Here is a 22,172-nt window from a genome sequence, read left to right as displayed (position 1 = left end):
AGAAATTTGTTTTGAATTTATTATCTCGGCTCAAACCTGCTTGGCTTCCGAAATATGTTGAGATCGGGCACATTTTCTGGACGATTTGGTCACAGGGCACACACACGTTACGATAATGCCATGAAATTGAAAATGTAAATGTTAACTTCAGATGGAACAGTGCAACAGTGGTTAACATGCGTCACTCTGTGCTCAGCGACTGGAGTCTACTTCCCAGCTGAGGCTCATATCATTGGCGAGCAATGGCGGAGCCAGGATTTTCAGGTAGGGGGGCAACCCTTCCAGCAATGAAAAATGATAGAGGAGTTGTTAGTAAGTAAGGACTTATACTGATAGGGTTTTCCCCATTTTTTCTGGCAACAAAACTGACACCTTTTGCAAGGAATCATGGTTACATTAACCACAATACTTGCAGTCAAATGCAAAAAAAAAGTGTCAGTTTTGTTGCCAGAAAAAAGGGGAAAAACCCTATTAGTATATTTTGGTACTGGCAAAGGAGGTCCCATGAAGTAAGGACTTGTCCCTTGCTTTTTACTCGACGCGTGTGCGGGGATGGCGCAGCCATCGATCGAGGGTCGAATTCGAACCGCGTTGTGTGATCGGCATCGCGCTCGCTGAAGGTGAATGCCTTCAGGGAAGTCGTGGACTGTATACGCAACTGCGCACAATTCTGTGTGTCACTTATAACCGCTTTGCCGTTACTTATTTCCAGTTATGGACTCAGACTATTGTCCTATCATCTCATAGAGTCCCTGGCACGTAATAATATGCTACACAGTGATCCGATCGAAATTAGGGATTTCGATCGGATCATTGGGGGGGGCACATGCCACCCCCCCACAGTGTTGGCGAATGATATCAGAACCAGCCCTGCCCTCTCCCCAGTCAGTCACCCAACCCATACTGACCAACGTGGTTCAGCATGGGTTCACAAACACACACACACACCATAACCGACAAAGGGTGGGGAGACGCCTTCATCCATTGTTGGATTATGAATGGCTGTACTGAGATGCCTATATCCCATTAACTGGGGTGTCCAGTCCCTCCATTGGGTTCGCGTTTAGCAGATTTTATAATCGGCCAATTGCGGGTAAAGTTTTTGGTACACGCTGGAGGCCTCAATGGCCTGTGGTGAGATTTTCAGTGACGAAGCCTTGGGGGAAGTTGCCCATAATCGCCCTCAACTTCTAAATAACTCGTAAACAAACACAGTGTTAGAGACCCAACGCAGAAGATCCGTTGGTTGTGATCTTCCACGAAGCTCGTGGTCCACCCTTAGCCGCATATGCACAAACCATGGCAGACGCGGATATCTGCTGCATAAGTGGAAAATGTAAACCTCTCGGTCAGCGTGCGACTGTGGTCATCGAGTTCAGACCGTGCAACGCGTAACGACGCAATGCCCCGATCCACAAATGCGAAGGAGACATCACAGCGATACCATTCAGCGCGCTGCTCCTGAAGCGGTTACCTGCGCTTGACCAGCTGAACGTGAAATTGTAGTTGTGGCTCTGCCATCCACATCAGCCGTACGAAAAAAAAGATTGCCCTCAACGGTTGCATCTCGTGTCCCCTCTAGCCTTGTTCTTGGTTCTTTCGGTAAAGTCACGTAAAGTCACGTAAGAGGGAAATAATAAAATAATAAAATAAAACATAATAAAATAATTCTCACGACGTTTCGGCCACAACGCAAGCAGCCGTCCTCAGGTGAAGAACAGGTCTGTCGGAAAGACAATGTCTGAATGATACATTGAACGACACATTCCGACACTGTCTTCCCGACAGACCTGTTCTTCACCTAAGGACGGTTGTTTGCGTTGTGGCCGAAAACATCGTGAGAATTATTTTATTATGTTTTATTTTTATTATTTTATTATTTCCCTTCTACGTGATGACTTTACCGAAAGAACCAAGAAGATGAATCCCTGCAGTCACGAAAGCTTTAAATCTCTCTAGCTTTGTTCATGCAGTTGACGCTCAGCTGGGGTGAGGGGGAGGGGAGGTGAGAGCAAGATGATGAGAAGAGATGGACTATGCCGGCCTGCGATGTGCTGCACACAGAGACGACCGTCGGTCGATAGCGAAGGCAGCACACGCACACGCGGCTTCTCACGGTCGGGCCTGCTTTGCCCCCCTGGGCACTTTGACAAGAGGGCATCTGTCCTGCAAGCCGGGGGAATTTGTTGTTTGTATCATATCCCCAATTGACTGTGAGCAGGTCAGAAGATGTCAATCAACTTGGTTTCGGTCGGCGGTGCGGCCGCAATGGGCTGTTAGCGAACGAAGCGGAGTTTTTATTTTTTTGAGCAGGATAGCTTCAATCTTGATTTGAAGCTTTCGTGACTGCAGGAATCCATGCTCTTCGGTTCTTTCGGTAAAGTCACGTAGGATGTAATGCTCTGTAAAGTATGACAATACTAATGATGATAATGACGCGTTCACAGTTTAGATTTACAGCGTATCTGAATACAAGCTCATCTCCAGACGCTGTGCAAAAAATATACACGCACAAGACCACCCACAAACACACGCTTGCCACATACACACGTACAGACTCATACACACTCGCACAATACGCATACAGCAACAAACATATACACAAACACACACACATAGACTGACCCACCCACACACAATTACACATGCATGCAGACAGATACAGACATGGTGTCATTCACTCTGATGACACTTTACAAATCTTGGCAAAACTTAAAATTATTACATATTATACTTAGTATATACATGTATGACTCGTGGCATATATTTTGCGAACCATATGTATCACTACATCACGCCGGTGTGCTTTGTGTTGTATTTTTTTCTCCCTCCATTATATTTTTATTGCGTTACAACAGTCGGAGACCTCTGGGCTTCGGCAGCGTTTTGGTTTTATCAGCCACCGATGCAACATAAAGCCGCACTGTTGTCGTTTACACGAGCAGACTAATTGAAAGTGGCATTTGGGAGTTTCATAAAATTGAGGCTAGGGTGTGCCATTGTGAACACTTAAGACATGCGCACAGAGCAAAAGTAATCTCGAGGCTGCAGGCCATTGCTTTATATTCATCTGCAAGATTAAATTCTTTACCATTGCTCCCAATAGATTGATGAGGCTGGCCGCCAGCGGCTTCATGCGAGACTCCATTAGATGATTAGTTTGCCTGCGCTTTCAGTAAATATAACTTCCAGCGGTCCCTGCGGACAAAAGAGCCATTTCATTAGGCTCGTACTCAGCGATTCGCCGCATTCGGCCACCGCGTCGCTATGTAAGCTTTTTATGGAATGGACCGAAAAACACCCGACCCAGCGTTTGACCTCGGAGTGGCCGTAGTGGAGGGGTAATGTGATTGTGCAGCTGCTGCTGAGGACGGTCGGCAGCATTCGATAGAATAAGTGGATGAGCGAGCGGTGACTCCTGTAATCTCCTAAACAGGGAAAAAGCCACCCAAAGACTAACACAATACATACATAGCCACGCCTTATCCCTCCCCCGGTAGTCTATGTATATATATTAATTTATTTTGTCTGGCTTATTTATTTATTAACTGTGTTTTTTTCTTCCCTTTCTCTCCTTTTGTCATCTTGTAATAAGCTGATGCTTTTCACATGTTAGAATGTTAAATGTAATGTGGTTTAGTGAGGCTAATTTATTTTATAAAGGTCACATTTCCAAAAATAAATCTGCAAATTGTGAATTTAAAGCACGCTTAATTGGATTGCTGCTTCATCCCTTTAATATGTTAAGTAGATGGAGAAAAATACATTTCATAAACCCCAGCTGTGCAATGCGACATCTTGTATTTACCTTTTCTATTATGAACTTAGCATGATGGACTTTATTTTGCTGAACCACTTTGCTATTCATCAATGCTCTGTTTCTGACCTTGTTGATTTAAACAAAAACTTCTACTAAAAACCTCAAGGGCATGACCACACATTAATTATTTCAGTAGTTGATTGTAAATTACTAGCTAAGTGCATTTTACACGTTCATAATTTCAGTATATAATAATAATAACCATTTACAGCCCTTTGTCAGTCCACTGCTGGATTAAAAAAAAAACCTCATGCTGTTTTGGTCACGTAGTTGTTTGACGATACTTCACTACGCTGCCCAAGACCGGTTCAGATATTACTTGCTTCCCGATGTTAGCCATGGCTGGGTTAATTAAAGTACAGCATGTCATGTTGTATATGTAGGGCAGTCACAAGGTTGGTATTGCGTGGACAGCTGTGCCCCTGCTCTGCTATGAAACCGGCAACCGGTGGCTAGGAGATGTTAACTCACTCGCCTGGTGTACAGGAGGTCGTGGGTTCTCTCCTGAGCCTGGCGCCCGTTTGCAAGTTCTCCCCCGTGGTCGCGTGGATTTTTATTGGGGACCTCCGTTTTTTCCCTCTACATTTAGATGATGAGCCACTTCATTGTGCCGTCATATGTGATAGCAAGGTCGCTTTTGAAAAAAGAGCCATATTGCGCAGTGGGCCTGACCTGTTAAAATAAAAAAAATGTTTCAGTTTCGATTTAAAGCTTTCGTGACTGCAGGTATTCATCTTCTTGGTTCTTTCGGTAAAGTCACGTAGAAGGGAAGTAATAAAATAAAAAAAACATAATAAAATAATTCTCACGACGTTTTGGCCACAACGCAAGCAGCCGTCCTCAGGTGAAGACCAGGTCTGTCGGGGAGACAGCGTCTGAATGATGCGTCTGAATGATGCGTCTGAATGATGCTGTCTCCCCGACAGACCTGGTCTTCACCTGAGGACGGCTGCTTGCGTTGTGGCCAAAACGTCGTGAGAATTATTTTATTATGTTTTATTTTATTTTATTACTTCCCTTCTACGTGACTTTACCGAAATAACCAAGAAGAAAAATAGTTTAGTTTTAGATTCCTGGCCACACCTCACGTGAGTGTCAAATTATATCTGAAGAGGTTTGCCCTTCACCAACTTCCACTGGCCAGCTTGGTGAAGTATGGCCAAACAACCCCCATGACTGACACAGCATGGGAAGGCCTCTCCATCCAGCATTGCATTGACAAAAGGCTGGGGGGGGGGGCGTGGAGGGCCAATGACCCCCCCCCCTGCCGCAACTAGATACCTTTATTAATGAATTTTCAGTAATTTACAATACAAATTCTGAACCAGACATTTCTGGATTATAACTACTAGTTCCAGCTTTAATAAAAGCCAGGTACAATGCAGTGTTTTGTTTTGTTTGTTATTGATATTGTTGCACGAATTTTAATAACGAGAGTGCAGAAAAGTTTTCAGATGCATTCGGCTTTATTTTTAGAAGCGAAAATATGTTTTGAAATTGCTTGCAGACATTGAATTTAAAACATGTTTTTGCTGTGTTTTACCAGCACTCATTGTCAGAGGGGGGTGAGTTGAGGTGGGTGGGGGGTGGTGGGGAAGATATATTTACGCGATCTAACCAAAAAACCTCTTATGGATGATATTGGTCGCGAAAGCCTATGTGTTAAACTGAGATAATATTAAAATAATATTTTTTACATTTTTTGTAAAAAAAATTCACGTAAAAAAAACTGGGTCCAGGAAAAATACAGAGTAAGAAAGAGAGAGAGACAAAAAAACTTTCACCAGGTCTTGTTTACCAGAAAGTGACAGCTCTATCCCCCACCCCACCACCCCCCCCCCCCCGGGGTTAATTTATTTGGCGGCTCGAGCTGGAGGGGCTTTAGCGAGGGGCTGCTCGGCGAAGAGAGAAGGCGGCCCGCTGAATGGCACGAAGCCCTTCAGGACGGCAAGCCGTTATTAATATTTAATGTGTGCCCTCATTAGCCGAGGCTGTACCGCACGCCGGGGAAGGAGGTGATGGGGGGGGGGGAGAGATGGCTCGCCGAATCATAACAAGCAACTGGGTTTTGGGTGATGCCTGAGCACATCCGCTCGATAGTGAGCGGGATAATAATTATAGCCGGAGATTCTTCATCAGCTTTTTTTTTTTGGTACGCTGACAAAAGAGATTTCGGTGTAATTTCGATTTAAAGCTTTCGTGACTGCAGGGATTCATCTTCTTGGTTCTTTCGGTAAAGTCACGTAGAAGGGAAGTAATAAAATAATAAAAATAAAACATAATAAAACAATTCTCACGACGTTTCGGCCACAACGCAAGCAGCCGTCCTCAGGTGAAGAATGAGACAATGCCAAGCTAGGAGCTTATATATAAGCTGCGTTGGAGGTGGAAGAAAGAGCGACTTAACAAATGAATGTGCATATGAAGAGGAATTTAGCATATACATGGAAAATGCGTAGGAGGTGGGCGGGGGGGTTTCAAAGTCATATTATGCCCATGCATTATGCAGGATCAACAGCACCAAGGGGGGGTGCAGGGATTAGCAGTAACAAAGGAAAGGAATGTTAATGATATGTAGCTGCAGTTACTCAACAACTACGTAGAAAACTAAAGTATAAACTACATAAAAAACTAAAGTATAAATTGCATAGCACCATCAGTATACTTACTATACTCTACACTAAGCTGAGTTACTAACAGTAAGTAATACATTACAATTCTACGTCGTAGAAATTATATAATATGCTTCCATCTAAACTTTATTCTATTGTATCACACGAGCATATACCGTACTATATACTGCCAACATTAAATTATATACTGTATTGCTGTAAACCAACCTATACCTTATACATTTAATATAACACTATGTATTATTCTACCCACCCTAATGTGTGTCGAAATGGTTTATTACGTCCTTCCAATGATTGCTAAGCCAGAATCCATCTTCTCGGTTAAAATTGTCTCTGTGTTTGTATATGTGGATCGCCTCATGAACGAATCTCTCATGATAGCCAGATGGCTTGCAGAGAACCTCTGTCTTGGAGAAGTCAATATCATGTGAGCCCACTGAGTTGTAACAGTGATCTGCCACGGCTGAGGTGTTTGTCCTACCTGAAACACGGTAGGACAAACACCTCAAACACGGTAGGACAAACACCTCAGCCGTGGCAGATCACTGTTACAACTCAGTGGGCTCACATGATATTGACTTCTCCAAGACAGAGGTTCTCTGCAAGCCATCTGGCTATCATGAGAGATTCGTTCATGAGGCGATCCACATATACAAACACAGAGACAATTTTAACCGAGAAGATGGATTCTGGCTTAGCAATCATTGGAAGGACGTAATAAACCATTTCGACACACATTAGGGTGGGTAGAATAATACATAGTGTTATATTAAATGTATAAGGTATAGGTTGGTTTACAGCAATACAGTATATAATTTAATGTTGGCAGTATATAGTACGGTATATGCTCGTGTGATACAATAGAATAAAGTTTAGATGGAAGCATATTATATAATTTCTACGACGTAGAATTGTAATGTATTACTTGCTGTTAGTAACTCAGCTTAGTGTAGAGTATAGTAAGTATACTGATGGTGCTATGCAATTTATACTTTAGTTTTTTATGTAGTTTATACTTTAGTTTTCTACGTAGTTGTTGAGTAACTGCAGCTACATATCATTAACATTCCTTTCCTTTGTTACTGCTAATCCCTGCACCCCCCCTTGGTGCTGTTGATCCTGCATAATGCATGGGCATAATATGACTTTGAAACCCCCCCGCCCACCTCCTACGCATTTTCCATGTATATGCTAAATTCCTCTTCATATGCACATTCATTTGTTAAGGCGCTCTTTCTTCCACCTCCAACGCAGCTTATATATAAGCTCCTAGCTTGGCATTGTCTCATTCTTCACCTGAGGACGGCTGCTTGCGTTGTGGCCGAAACGTCGTGAGAATTGTTTTATTATGTTTTATTTTTATTATTTTATTACTTCCCTTCTACGTGACTTTACCGAAAGAACCAAGAAGAAGATTTCGGTGTGTGTGTATATATAGATGTGTTTTCTCTTTCTCCCAGTCGCTTATTTATTTAAACTCGCACCCGTGAGTTGATTTTCACGCGTCATGCTGGCGAGTTTTTTTTTCTGCAATAATTTGCTGTCTTTTCTTGGATTTTCTGTTTGCACTTAGTCACATTTTCACTTTAAGCTGTTTTTTGTTCATGTTTTTGTTTTTTGTTTGTTGCGGTTGCACCCGATTCAAGAGCCGAATGGCTCACAGGGCTATACCTAATAAATGAACTTGAACTTGAGTTGGAATGCAACCAGTACCGTGTTGGCTGCTGTAATTGAAGCAACTGAATTGGTCGTACATGGGATTTTGATAAGTGCTCTCGTGAAATGTGTTTTTTTAGTGATTGACCTCACTCACGTGATCCGTTTGTCAAGCTGTAGGAATGAAACTGGCAAGTTTGACATGCACAATCCACCTAACTTCAATTCGACATGGTGACGTTTTCAACATCAGTTTACATTAAAGCAGTTACAGTACTTTTTCGTGTCCCCCAACTCAAATATACCAGGTATATATAATGAGATTTAATTATATTCTTGGTTCTTTCGGTAAAGTCACGTAGAAGGGAAATAATAAAAATACAACATCATAAAATTATCGCGACGTTTCGGCCACAACGCAAGCAGCCGTCCTCAAGGCGAAGAACAGAGCTGTCGGAAAGACAGCGTCCTAATGAACACTGCTAAGCTTGGCAGCGTATTTTAAGCTGGGTGGGAAGAGGAGAGCGCCTTGACAAAGGAGTTTACATATCAACACAGCAGTGTAGTTAAAACGACATACATTGATCCCACAGTAAACACATTAACTTGCTATTCTGTATCTCCACGTTAAAATACATTACTTTAGAAGCGAATGAATATACAGAACGGAGGTGGATTCTTAAGTGTATTATTACCCAGGACGCTCCACAACAGCACACAATGAGTTTGCGTACAATTATTACACAACGTTATAAGATAACTGATGTTGAAAATACGGACATGAGCACCGTTGAAGAATCATTTGCACGTAGATTTGTACATCTGACAACCCATACAGAATACGTTTCTTCCACTCGTAATGCATAGGAACACCAGATAATCTCGTACCACGCCCCAACAAATGTTGCTTTGGATGTGTTTCAGTGGGAGGCGATGACCATTACTCCACCTCCATGTTATGTCAGTTATCACCAGGGTGCAGAGAACTGCAAGGCAAATATTAACCATTTTGATGAGAGTAAAATTAGTTTTTTTTATGGATAACATTAAGATCTATGTTTGTTGAACTTCTTTCGCACCGTATGTAGCCAACCGTGCTAATCGGAGGTGCGGAGGAAGGACAACATCATAAACACAAAACGCAGTTCTAAATCTAAACGAGTTTTCAATCTAGATAATTTTAAAGTACATGGCTACTTTCAAATTAAATTTCGATTTAAAGCTGTCGTGACTGCAGGGATTCATCTTCTTGGTTCTTTCGGTAAAGTCACGTACAATGGAAATAATAAAATAATAAAATAAAAATAAAACGTTAAATAATTCTCACGACGTTTCGGCCAAAACGCAAGCAGCCGTCCTCAGGTGAAGAACAGGTCTGTCGAGAAGACTGTCTTCTCGACAGACCTGTTCTGTCTTCTCGACAGACCTGTTCTCCACCTGAGGACGGCTGTTTGCGTTGTGGCCGAAACGTCGTGAGAATGATTTAACGTTTTTATTTTATTATTTTATTATTTCCATTCTACGTGACTTTACCGAAAGAACCAAGAAGATACTTTCAAATTATATCGGAAGGAAGAGCGTTCCAGACGGCCGCAGGAGCGCATCTGAAAGCGCACGGTGCAGTGGCCGTCTTTGTTCGATGGCCAGCAGCCAAAAGCAGCCGCGAGAATGACCCGAGTTCGCGTGATGGTTTATGCTCCTTGACGAAATCAACGAGGTATCGTGGTTCATTTGTGGCAAAGCGCTTCGTGTGAGATGAGCGCGACCTCACAATATATCCGTTCGGCAACTGGAAGACAATGCAGCTCGGTCCGAAGATATCGACGCGGTTGCGACAATCGGTGCAATATGACAGAGGTGGACTGGGTTAGCATCTCGCAGTCGAAAGGAAGAAAGCTGGACAGATACATGGGGCAAAAAAACAGATTAGCACAGAGCTAAGGGATTGACCCCTTCGAATGATTTAATTTGATAAATCCTCGAACACGGCTGTCACCGAAAACAAACGTAACGAGTTTGTTACATTGCTTATTTATTTACTGACGAAGTGACAATGTCGGAGATTTTTTTTCTTCCATTTGTTTTTATACGCACCCCAACAATTAGGCGAGAACTCGCGCCTCGTGCTAATTATCACGCGCGCGCGTTCCCTGCAGCCTCCCGCTCCTAATGAGCTCTTGTGCGCAACAAACGATGTTCTGCGCTATCTGCAGTGTACACAATGATTCAAAATTCAACAAGCAACTTTCAAAGCGCAGCATGCGGCTTTGTTTGCTAAAAGCGAGAGCTAATTACCAGAATTTCAAGGTTTTCCGTGCTTGGCAAGGAACACGCCAGGGCATTGCGTATCCGAAGGGATAGCCAGCCGCACATGCGAAAAGAACAATAATTTTCCTCGTTCGCTCGCCCATCCACTACACGATTAACATGGATATTTTTTTGGGGGGGGGGCTGTCCATGTGTCTCCCCGACTTTTATTCTCCTGTAAGTTGCAGGGTTTTTTTTCGTTGTTGTAATTCCTTCCCCCATCGCATGCGTGCTTTTAACCCAATGAGAGAGGTGGATCGTTAACCGGTTAATCTGCGATCATTGACATTCCGATTGAGCGACTCGCCGCGGTTAGGAGTATAAAGCCTGCCGGGCTGGGCGCATTAGCCAAGGAATCTCCTCGACGCATTGATAATAATACACGAAGCCCGGCCCTTCAGATTCTGAAAGTTAAGAGCTGTACCGCTCACGTTCGCAGTGCATTTCACTGCCGATATGTGTCCTCTCTCTGTGTGTCATTGTGATGTCTGTCTGCTTGTATGTCTGTCTATAGTTTTCTAGTTAGATTTTTGTTGCTATTTCTTTTATGCCTGATGATGATTGCTTGTGTTGCAATCGAAACGTCGTAATATGCTTTTATTTAATTTATTATTTTATCTTTAGACGTGACTTAACCGAAAGAACCAAAGAATAATTCCTGCAGTCACGAAAGCTCCAAAATTAAGATCTCACGCATCCTTTTCGTATTGGGCAAAGTAAATTCCGAACACGACATTCCGTGGAGCAAGTCACGCACGGAACCCATTTTTCCAATCAATGCAACATGCACTTTTGGCAATCACATGGATCTGCGATAGATTGAATGACAGCTGCATCCAATTGTAATGACATAATCAATTCATGTAATCATTAATCCCTTTAAGTGCCTTTATAAAGGTAACTTTAACACCCAACGGCAGCCTTCGGGTATTGTGCCCGCAGAATACGTATCTGCAAATGAAAGCTCTTTGTGGCATTATTATACATTTTATTTCAAGAGCAGGTATCCGAATGATGATATTATCATTTTTCATTTAATTGTATGGCTAATTTGCAATTCAGCATCTACCTTGGTAGTACAAACAAATATAATTACATGTATAGTTGCGTTGTTATTGGAATCATCATCAGCATCGGCCATGATCTACCCACTGATGGATAAAGGCCTTTGTACGCAGACACTAGTCATCACCGTGACTTGTATCTACTGTATATTGAACTTATTTTGCCAATCGTAGGTGCAGCGGGAAGGACAACAAACTAAACACACAGATCAGTTCTAAATAAATTAATTTACAAACTAGACGATTTAAAAGTCCAGTGGCTTCCCAATATCGGAAGGAAGAACGTTCCAGACGGCCGCAGAAGCGCATCTGAAAGCGCGCGATGCAGTGCCCGTCTTTGTTCGATGGCTAGCAGCCAAAAGACGCTGCTTTTTGACTGCAGGTGAGCCTACCTTTGTCGCACCATCTCCACGGTTTTTATCCTCTCTGGCGCATTCTCTTCCGTGGCGGTCATCCGGTCACCATCGCCCCTTCCGGCGGTGCGTCTTGCCAACGCGTGCGCACGCACATTTCTCAACCGGCTGTTCCCGCAGATCGAGCGTTTATGCACAAAAAACAAATATCGCCGCCGACATTTGTGCGACAATGTAATGCGCGTGTTGTGTACAGCACGCGCAATTCTGTTGAAGTTCAGTTCAACGAGGCGAAGTGCACTCGGGGCAGCACTCGTCGCTGGGATGGGCGATGACCCCCGATCGACGAGATTGGTGACGGCGTGGCAACCGAAAGAGGGAGCGTGCACAGGAGGAAGACGACCACCACTACCACAGAGATGGAGCGATCATATCGGTTCAGACGCCGGAGTGGCGTGGATTGTGGCATCGTGGGACCGTCAAGGATGGTGACGACGTAGGGAGGCCTACGTTCAGCAGTGGATCGACCACGGATGATGATCTACAAATGCAACTTTTCCTTTTCATTGTATTCCTCGAGCGCAGCATTTGCGCTCGAAATATTTAGCTCGCATAACCAGATGTGTAAATACACACTGCACTCGCTACAATTTGCAATTTTATTTTAAAATATACGTCCCCGAAGCCATCGCAATCCTCGTGTCTGCCCTCGCGGCTTGGCAGCTTCACGGCACGATGGACTTTGAGCCTAGGGCTTTATATAAACACAAAATTCCTCATTCCGTGACACGCTTCTGCACTGGCAGCTTCAATAGGGCAATTTATGCCTGCCACAGACGCTTACGTCTCGGATGTGCAAATTCCTAATGGGAGTCAGTCTGGACAGTGACTGCATTTTCAGGTCAATGGGATTGAACACTCACAACAGCTCCGCTCAGGTGGCGCGGCTTGTCCCAGACACCATGAATACCCGACAGAGTGATCTGCCAATGTGGTTCCAAAACCCACTCTGTCCGGATGGAGTGCACGCACAAAGGGTACACAAAGCTTCTTATAAATGGCACTTACAAAATGCGCACGTACTCGCGGTTATTAATTCACTTTTCGTTGTGGATGTAACCTTACACAAGTACAGGACGGTTGGCTACGTACGGTGCGAAATAAGTTCAACATACAAACGTGCATTGTGTTTTTGCAGGCTAAAATCGGTAAGGTTTTATTTTAAAATTGCCTTCAACCAAGTCATATTGAAAGTGCCTGTTGTACGAGGGTTGAACATGCTTTGCAATTGGATGAGAAACTGTCTGGGAGTGAATTATCCCAGCATTACAGCTTGAGAGTTGAAAGATGGCTCGCAGATGGCAGTGGATTCTTCAGTCTATCTGTGCAGAGCTTTGAGTGTCCACTCTCCTTGCGTGTCTGGGTTTTCTCCAAGTTCTTCAGTTTCTTCCCCAAAAAGTCGGACACTCATTTATGGATTCGGCCAAACATTCCAATAATGCAGGACTCTCCTGAAAACATTCTTGACACTCAATGAGGCTTTCCTGGATAATTCAAAGGCAGCATTGCACTAACATTCAAGTCAAGTTAAAGTGTCCCGTACGTGGCCACTTTTGATTTCACACAAAGGGGTACTTATTTTTAAATCCTTTATATTAGTTCACTTGCTTGCTTGCTTGCGCGCTTACGACCGTGCAAATCTTTCGGTCGTTTTTTAACCCACTTCCCGTGATCCAATCGAGTTGACATTTTGCACACAGACTCGTTGTGCGTGACAATTTATTTTCGTGAAATTTTTTTTCCATAACTTTACACTTTTTAGGATTTTTTTATATTTAATTACCAATTGCTTAATGGTGGCAGGCAATCATCTGACCCATAGGTCGCAGCCATCTCAAGCCAGAGGACGAGAGGACTCTAGCCGCCACGCATATAAAGGATTTATAGTGAAAAACTTTGTTTTTACGGGTTAATTTTTATTAATCCCGAGGGGATAATGGCCTGAGTCGATCTGCAGCTGGATACTGAACTCACTGTCGTCTGGTTGTGGCAAAGCACTTGAGAAAAAATGCCACTCAGTAATACATTCAAAGTGAGGCCTTCAATATGCTAAAAGTAAGCCCGTGGATATATTTCAGGAGCTCATTCTCAAAACATTTATACACTCATGCATTATATATATAGAAATGCTTTGCTGAAGTGTCTTTGGGCTTTCTGAAATGCTGAGCATTGGAGATTGAGAGTAAGTTTAGATTGCTAAGTAAAGATGCTCCATTTAGGAATATTTGAGAAATTAAGTATGCTGATTTGGGCCTGTGTCGGGCTGTGTTTTCACTGTTTAGAACGTTGCAGTTGGTTTGGGATGCTGTTAAAAATGTGAAATTGTCTATCTCCACGAATAGGATGCTGCCGTGATGTGATGGTAAGCACACTGGACTTGCCATCCAGAGGTCGCAAGTTCCATTTGATGTCCTGGTGCAGCAGTTGAAACAATGGGGCAGGTTTATCCAAACCAATCTTTATTTTATTTTACCAGGTAGAAGCGACCTGGCCACAAATGATAGCTCAACGAAGTGGCTCATGTGGAAATGTATTGCAGCGAAATACTCTAAACGCATGTTCATTCTAAATATGGAGGGGAAACCCGGAAGATCCGGAGAAAAATCCACACTACCACAGGCAGAACATGCAAACTCTAAATATACAAGAGTCAGGGTCAGGATGGAACCCACAACCTCCTGTATACCAGGCGAGGTAGTTAACATCTCGCCATCGTGGCGCCCCCTTTCGCCGCGGTCTCTGCCAGCAGTATGAATGGTCACGCCACAGTTAGTCGATCGGCAGGTCGCGTGTGTAACGAGGTAAAGAGTGGGTATTCCCACCTCTTCGAGGACGTTTGGTTTGGCCTAATCCCTATTCTTAGGTTTTTTATTTTACTTTTATTTATAAAAGTAAAATTATTTATAAAAGTAAAATAAAATAAAAATTATTTTTATTTTACTTTTATTAATTATAATTTTTTACCTACGTGACTTTACCGAAAAAACCTAAGAATATGAATCCTTACAGTCACGAAAGCTTCAAATCTTGGCCTAATCCCCTTTAGATGGGGCTCTCTAGAGCTCCCTCTAGTGGAAGCCCTTCCACCAGCAAAAGGCAGAGGGCTGCACCTTTTTCTTTTTTATACCATGAATAGGCTTGGATTTTTACAGAGGCATCACGGCTGGCTAGATTGTGCACGTGTGTGTCTGCATGTGTGCTGTGAGCGTTCGTGTAGCGGTTAGCTCGCTGCACTACGAACCCAGGCTATACGGGGGGATCTTTGTCTTCGTGCGTGTGCCAGAAATATTACTTAAACGGTGGGGGGGGGGGGGGGGATAACCCCAACCTCATCATTCTGTGCTGCGAACTTAAATGAAGCATAAAATGCACCCCTGCAATACAATAAAATCTAATTTCCTGCAGCTTATCGTGTCCTCTCTTTCAATAACAATACCGCATTCTACTCCGAGTCTTATTAAAATGTAAAGAAATAAAGAAAAAAAAACTGCCATCATTGGAACCCGTTCAAAAAAATATGCAAAGGAATTAACAAAAAAACGGCATCCAAGTCTCATCGCAGTCTGGTCAACCATCAGTGTGGATGCTAATTCACATTCCATTTATTCTGAGGTTTGGAATTATGCAGTTTAGTTGCGGCTGAGAAATCAAAGGGCTTTTTTCTTTCGCATTTTACGCCGTTGCCTCGCCACCGCTTTTTTTTAACGCAAACAACTCTGTTAACATAATGCACATAATACATTTTTGGTCCACACAACGTCTGCATACCTAATCCCGCGCGCGCACTGTCGCTCATTGCATGGTCGTCAATTTGAACAGACTCATACTCTTAGTTCTTTCGATGAAGTCACGTAGGTAAAAAATGAAAAAAAATCACGACGTTTCGGAGGCAACACAAGCTTCCGTCTTCAGGTGAAACTGTCACAGCAAAAAATCTGTATCACTTGATACAGATTTCATTTTTTACCTACGTGACTTTACCGAAAGAACTAAGAGTATGAATCCTTGCAGTCACGAAAGCTTCAAATCTAGAATTGAACAGACTCATTGCATCTGATACCTACCGGCATGTTTTTGTTTACACGCAGGTTCAAACTTATTTTTTTGTTGAGCGTGGTGTGTTTAAACAACTCTTACCAGACCAAAAAAAAGTCGCCTCTGTAAGTGGTAACTTTGTACAAAAAAAAGATGCATAATTTTTTCATGAATAGCGTGTATTTAAACATTCTAAGCTGCAATAAGATGCCACTAAGATGTATTGGGTAGCACATCATTTAAAATAGTAAATGTTGTGGGTTTACTTTCCAATACACCCGTGTGCTCTACTGGTAACGAATTGTCACGTTTTGTTTACGTAACCAAACGTTACCAGTTGGCTGTGTCGGGTGGTGAAGGGTTTAACAACACATTTATATATTTACGTGATCTAACCCAAAACAAACCTCTTTCAGGCCAAAATAGCTCCCTCGAATGGAGGCCGGGCTGCACCTTTATTTTTTCCATCCTGTTGTTGTTGTAGCGTTGCTTGCTTTCTCTGTTGTGTTGGTGGTCTCTCGTTCGCTCCTTGAGCCTAAATGTAAGGTTAACATGTTACAGTCTTTGTATATATCACATCTCACAATCACGTGTCAATCCACGCGCATTGGAATCCTGGGATGGAATGCGAATTATTAATTTTAATTATTATTATTACGATAAATTGTAATCTATGCAAGTATACATTGTTACATGCCTGCTGGCTATGATAGCCGCATGAGTCACGTTCTTGTAAAAAAAAAAAAACATGATTCGTTCTAATTTTCCTAAATGCATTGTAGCTCTTCGCTGAGCTATTATCTGGAAATAAAATGATATCCCCTTATTATGTTTGGCTTCAAGCATATGCTACCGTTGCTGATGTCTCAGCACCATGTTGTGAGTTTACATCCAATCATTTTGGTTCAGTCGGTATGTTTTTAATCTGATTCAGAAAGAACCCTCTCCCTGCCCCAACTATCATAGCATAAACAACCTCTTTTACTCGTTAATTCGTCACAATCTCGTCGCAATGCAATTTGGATGTATCAATGTGAATGTAACCACTGGTCAGGGCCATGTAAAATAGTTTAGTTTATTTAACCAGGTGAGCATTAAAGAGATGCTGTGATGGTTTTGTACTACAAGAGTGACATTTTTAACACGTAAGAGGCTTTTGCCACCGGTATCATCCATAATTGAGGTTTTTGGGTGAGATTGCGTCAATATAAACGTTTCGTTTTACTCACCATAACTCTGGCTGTCGCCTGATGATGCTGGTTGTAATTTCTGGCGAAATCTCACAGTACTCGAATAGTAAATGTTGTGGGTTTACTCTCCAACACACCGGTGTGCTGTACAAGTGACAAATTGCCATGTTCTGTTTACGCGACAAACCTTACTGAATGGCTGTGTCGGGTGGTGGCGGGTTTAACGACACATTTATATTTACACGATCTAACCCAAAAACCTATATTATGGAAGAGTGACCTTTATGACCAAAATTACAGGATGGATGGAAAAAGTATGGAGAAGGTGGCGGGGGCATTTGGTGTTGAAGGGGTTTTTTTGTTTAGCAAGCACAGGGGTGAAGGTCTGAAGGGCAGCGAGTGCATTGATATGTTAGGATAGAAGAATGGAGATGGAGTGAAGCGGGTAGTGGCACAGTGGTTGGCGCATTGCACCATCTGATTCCCGGCCGCTTATCAAATCTGGTCCTGGTGGGTAGCTCCTTCACTCGTACGCATTAACCAGCATGGTGAAGTATAGTCAAGTGACTCCCGTTCAACAGTGTGCATGAGGACACCTACATCCGCATTTGGACTGACGGAGAGCCATGCATTATTATAACGAGGACTCTTCGAAAGACAGAATCGGTTGTAGTCAAGAGAGGAGAGGGAGGTCTTGGGCCAATGGTCTCAGCCAACGCAGATGGTCAGGGGAAGGGAAGCCCACATAGTGAAACAAAGGCCCAATTAACACCACGCAAACTGAACAGATCATAGCAATGTCCCCACTACCATTTATTGTATACCTCGCTGGATAGTGTATATTATGACCGTTTTCACTTCGGTCGTTCATTGCTTAATTGTTAGGTATAATCTGGAGGGTGAGTTAAGTGGCTTTAACCAGGGAAACATCTGTTACAGAGCTTGCATCTGGCCCTGAGCCCGTGACTTAATATTTCTAAGATTCAGCGGAAATGCCTAAGGCTCTGAAAATCCAAAGCAAGGTACCCCTGATGAGATAGGATGGCAAGGTGCTCGTATTGACATGCAAGGCTGGATACCAGCATATGACAAAATGCCTAAACAATACAAACCAATAAATCCCGAGAAAACTCATGAGTGATGTTAATTGGGGGGGGGGGAAAAATTTGCCAATGCCCGAGATATCTGGGTGCGAATGTAGAATGATAAATTATACCGCTGAGATCCTGGGTTTAATTAATACGCAAAAAAAAAATCACACGTCACATTACATTTGTTTCTGCACTCAATTTGGCCAAGTTCCATTTCTGAGAATAAAAATGTGGATTTGAAATGCGACGAGCATTACTCTCGTACACAGAGCGTGTGGGAAAGTGCCTCTTACTCTGGGCCAGAGGTCACTTGAAGAGTTCTTAGAAGCAGTTCTGTGAAATCACCTTCCGTGGGCCATACTCTTAACAAAGGGTGATGCAACTTCTATGCGAGATTTTTTGAATGACTACTTGGTCACATGACCTGACACTGACGGCACAATTGAAATTAAATTGGCAGTTGGGAGAGACCAAAAAAACTGAAATGAAAATCCTTTGTGAATAGTCTGGAAGCTACTGAAAAGAGTCTGGAATGAAAGCCGAGAGGTGGATGGCAGAGGTCAGCTAGATGGGATTCTTGCTTTTCCAGAAACTCGAGGTCAACTGCAAGACAATATGGAGTACGTAGGTCAGAGGTTAACACATTCCATCCAGGAAATTGCTTTGTGATTTTTATTTTCGTGAGACAACAGTGAGAAAGCCTTTTGCACATTTTTGGTAAACTGTGAGTATAAAATTGCACACAATTGCATCTTACATAAGTATATTTTAGGTAAATAAATATTCTAGTAGCAATAAGGGTGCTTGCCCATTGGGAGCCCGAAGTAGAACAATTTTTGAGGGCCCCAATTTCAAATAATACAATCCTCGTGAGATGATCGAAGAGACGGAGGCAAGAGATATACAGTGCGTGTCGGTTCAACAACACACACGTGCATTGCATGTATAAAATATCTCCGCTATAAATAGATGTAAAGAGATAAAAGAGATGCAGTCAAAAGTCAAGATGCAGTGAAATGAGAGCAGATAGATGTTAACAAGGTGGAGATGTGATAAATGAATTGATGTGCTATGTTAATGACCTTGTTTTGTTGAATAAGATTAGTATTTACATTTGACGCACCCCTATTTTTGTCATGATTTTGGGGCACCTTGAGCTGCATCCGGGGCCTACGCTCTTACTCCGGTGTGCTTATGCCAAGTGCTGCCACTCTTCTTCTTGGTTCTTTCGGTAAAGTCACGTAGAATGGAAATAATAAAATAATAAAAATAAAACATAATAAAATAATTCTCACGACGTTTCGGCCACAACGCAAGCAGCCGTCCTCAGGTGAAGAACAGGTCTGTCGAGAAGACAGAGTCTGAAATGGATACTCACACCCTTGATTAACAATAACACTTTTTGACAGACTCTGTCTTCTCGACAGACCTGTTCTTCACCTGAGGACGGCTGCTTGCGTTGTGACCGAAACGTCGTGAGAATTATTTTATTATGTTTTATTTTTATTATTTTATTATTTCCATTCTACGTGACTTTACCGAAAGAACCAAGAAGATGAATCCCTGCAGTCACGAAAGCTTTAAATCGAAATGCTGCCACTCTTTTTAGGAGCCGCATTTGCTGGCATCGCTGCACGGGTGTACGCAGCTTGGTGTTCAAGGCTATGTTTGGCGAGCACAGAGGCAGCCTTCTGCAGGAATTTGCACCCAGGTTTCACTTCTATATGCCGAGCAGAAATCCGCAGTGCAGTTGGTGCCCAATTATTTTAAACGCTTTCGTGAACAGCAGTCAATAGGATCAAACCCAGAAATTTTCAAAACTCTGCAGATGTTCTAAACACTGGGTGGTGGCATTGATGCCAATTTGAATTTCAATGTTTTAATCTGCGTGCCTGTAACACGACAATAGATATTCATGGACTTTGAACGATATTTTTTGTATTGAACACATTAATTAACTAATGTATGTGTTCAATACAATGTTCTTATGTTTCATTTGAAATGGAAGAACATCAAATTTCCCGCCGGCTGACGTGGGTTCATTTCAACCACAATATTAGCGGAAACTTTTTAAATCCTCTATTTATTTTATTTCATGGACACATTCATGAGAACACAGTATTAGTCTGCGTGGACGAAACCGAAACTATAGGCACCTAAGGGGTTCACAGATCCATACCCTCCCTGGCAGTTCATTAACGAACTGCTGAATAAAGAGATAACAATTAACTAAAGTATATCATGTACAGCAGAAGATGAGTTTCCAGTAACTTGCATTGAAGCCGTTGACAGAACTCTATATTGAATTAATGGAACAGCGGCAATAGGAGAGAATACTGATTTTTAGTTTTGGTCACATGATATATTTTACATGACACGTTCTGTCCAAAGGAAATTTGTGCGAGCAGGTTTAATCACACTTCCACTCTATTTTCAGGGATTCATGAATATCATTTGATATTTGGATTATCGTATGAATGTTTCATGTCCGACTTTAACACATTGACAAAAATGGGTACCACCTTGAGAAATGGATGCTCACACCCTTGATTAACAATAACACTTTTTGACAGATTTAATCGCATCAGATGCTGCTTGTATAATTAAATGGTTTCACATGAAAGAAACGTACCATTCTTCGTTTCATTTGAAATATATGTGTGTGTCCATGCACACTCCCTTTGCAAGTTCACTTTTGGCAAGTAACAGAGAACTGCCCCACATTTTATACGCGCATTTATTTTACTTCAATGTTAATGTGCTATTCTATTGGGGACTGTCTGGTGTTATCTTGGTGTGGCCTGTGACTATTGTGGTGTTGATTTTTCTGCATTGCCCCAAGCGTGATAAATCGGACTAATATAATAAAAGTATGAATTATTTATGATTTATATTTGGCGACTTGCCATTTTCTCTATTTTGCACTCTTATCGTGTTTATTTTTGTATTGTTTGTTGTTGTAAACTTGCTAACTCCCCCATACCTTCATAGCTCATTGGATTCCTCGTGCACTCTAAATAAAGACTGATTCTGAAATATAAAAAAACCTGAAGTTGGAGGAGCAGCCCTGTGCTGTATTTAATTTCTCACAACCATCGCTGGCAGAAGGGCCTCCACCAGAGGGAGCTCCAGACAGCCTCCTCTAGAGGGTATGTTTTTGGCCTACTCCCACCTCTTCTGAGACATCTCGGAAGAGATAGGAGTACCCACACTTCATCCCACCGCACGCGACCTGCCGATCGACTAACTGCAGTCTGTGTACCCATTTATGCAGCTGCCTGGACAGAGGCGGCTGGATTTCAAGCAACTTTCCAGAATATTCCAACTGCTATGCCGGGAGATCAAACCGGCGACCTCTGTAATGCAAGGCCAGTGTGCTATCTACCAAGTATACAACATATTCCTGCAGTCACGAAAGCTTCAAGTCAAGATTTAAGTATACACCACTTTTAATGATCTGTGATGTAATGATTTGTTGCATTATAGAAGTGAAATCAAGTGCCTTATATTGAGTGGTTGATTACAACTTTTGATGGAGTCTGGTGTACGAGATCATTTCAACGATTACTGTATTTTTCATGTTAATCATTGCAATTCTACCTTTGAAAAAATAAAAATCTTTTCTCCCTTTTTTTTACAAAGATTAATTGGTTATACAATATATGGTTGCCGCTCATTAGGATGTGAACTTCACTTGATTTTTATTCTCTCCAACACACTTCTCTAATTTGGCACTCACAACCATAAGATAAACGGAGGGAACCCCATGACCCCGTGCTCCTTCCCATGGCCCACGTGACCTTTTCTGTGTCTTCAACTTTGCCCTCTGGGGTTGTTTCCAGTGAACAATACGAGATGGCTCTGGGTGCATTTTCAGTGTCATTAATTTCGGTATCGACAAAAACTGCAACCTGGTGGTAGCATATTTGAGGCATGATGCCATTAGCAGTCCTTGAAAAAATG

The sequence above is a fragment of the Lethenteron reissneri genome, chromosome 7 (genome assembly GCF_015708825.2).
Source record: "Lethenteron reissneri isolate LAM-NWPU_2019-01 chromosome 7, ASM1570882v1, whole genome shotgun sequence".
Classification (NCBI taxonomy): domain Eukaryota; kingdom Metazoa; phylum Chordata; class Hyperoartia; order Petromyzontiformes; family Petromyzontidae; genus Lethenteron; species Lethenteron reissneri.
This window is presented reverse-complemented; position numbering follows the sequence as displayed.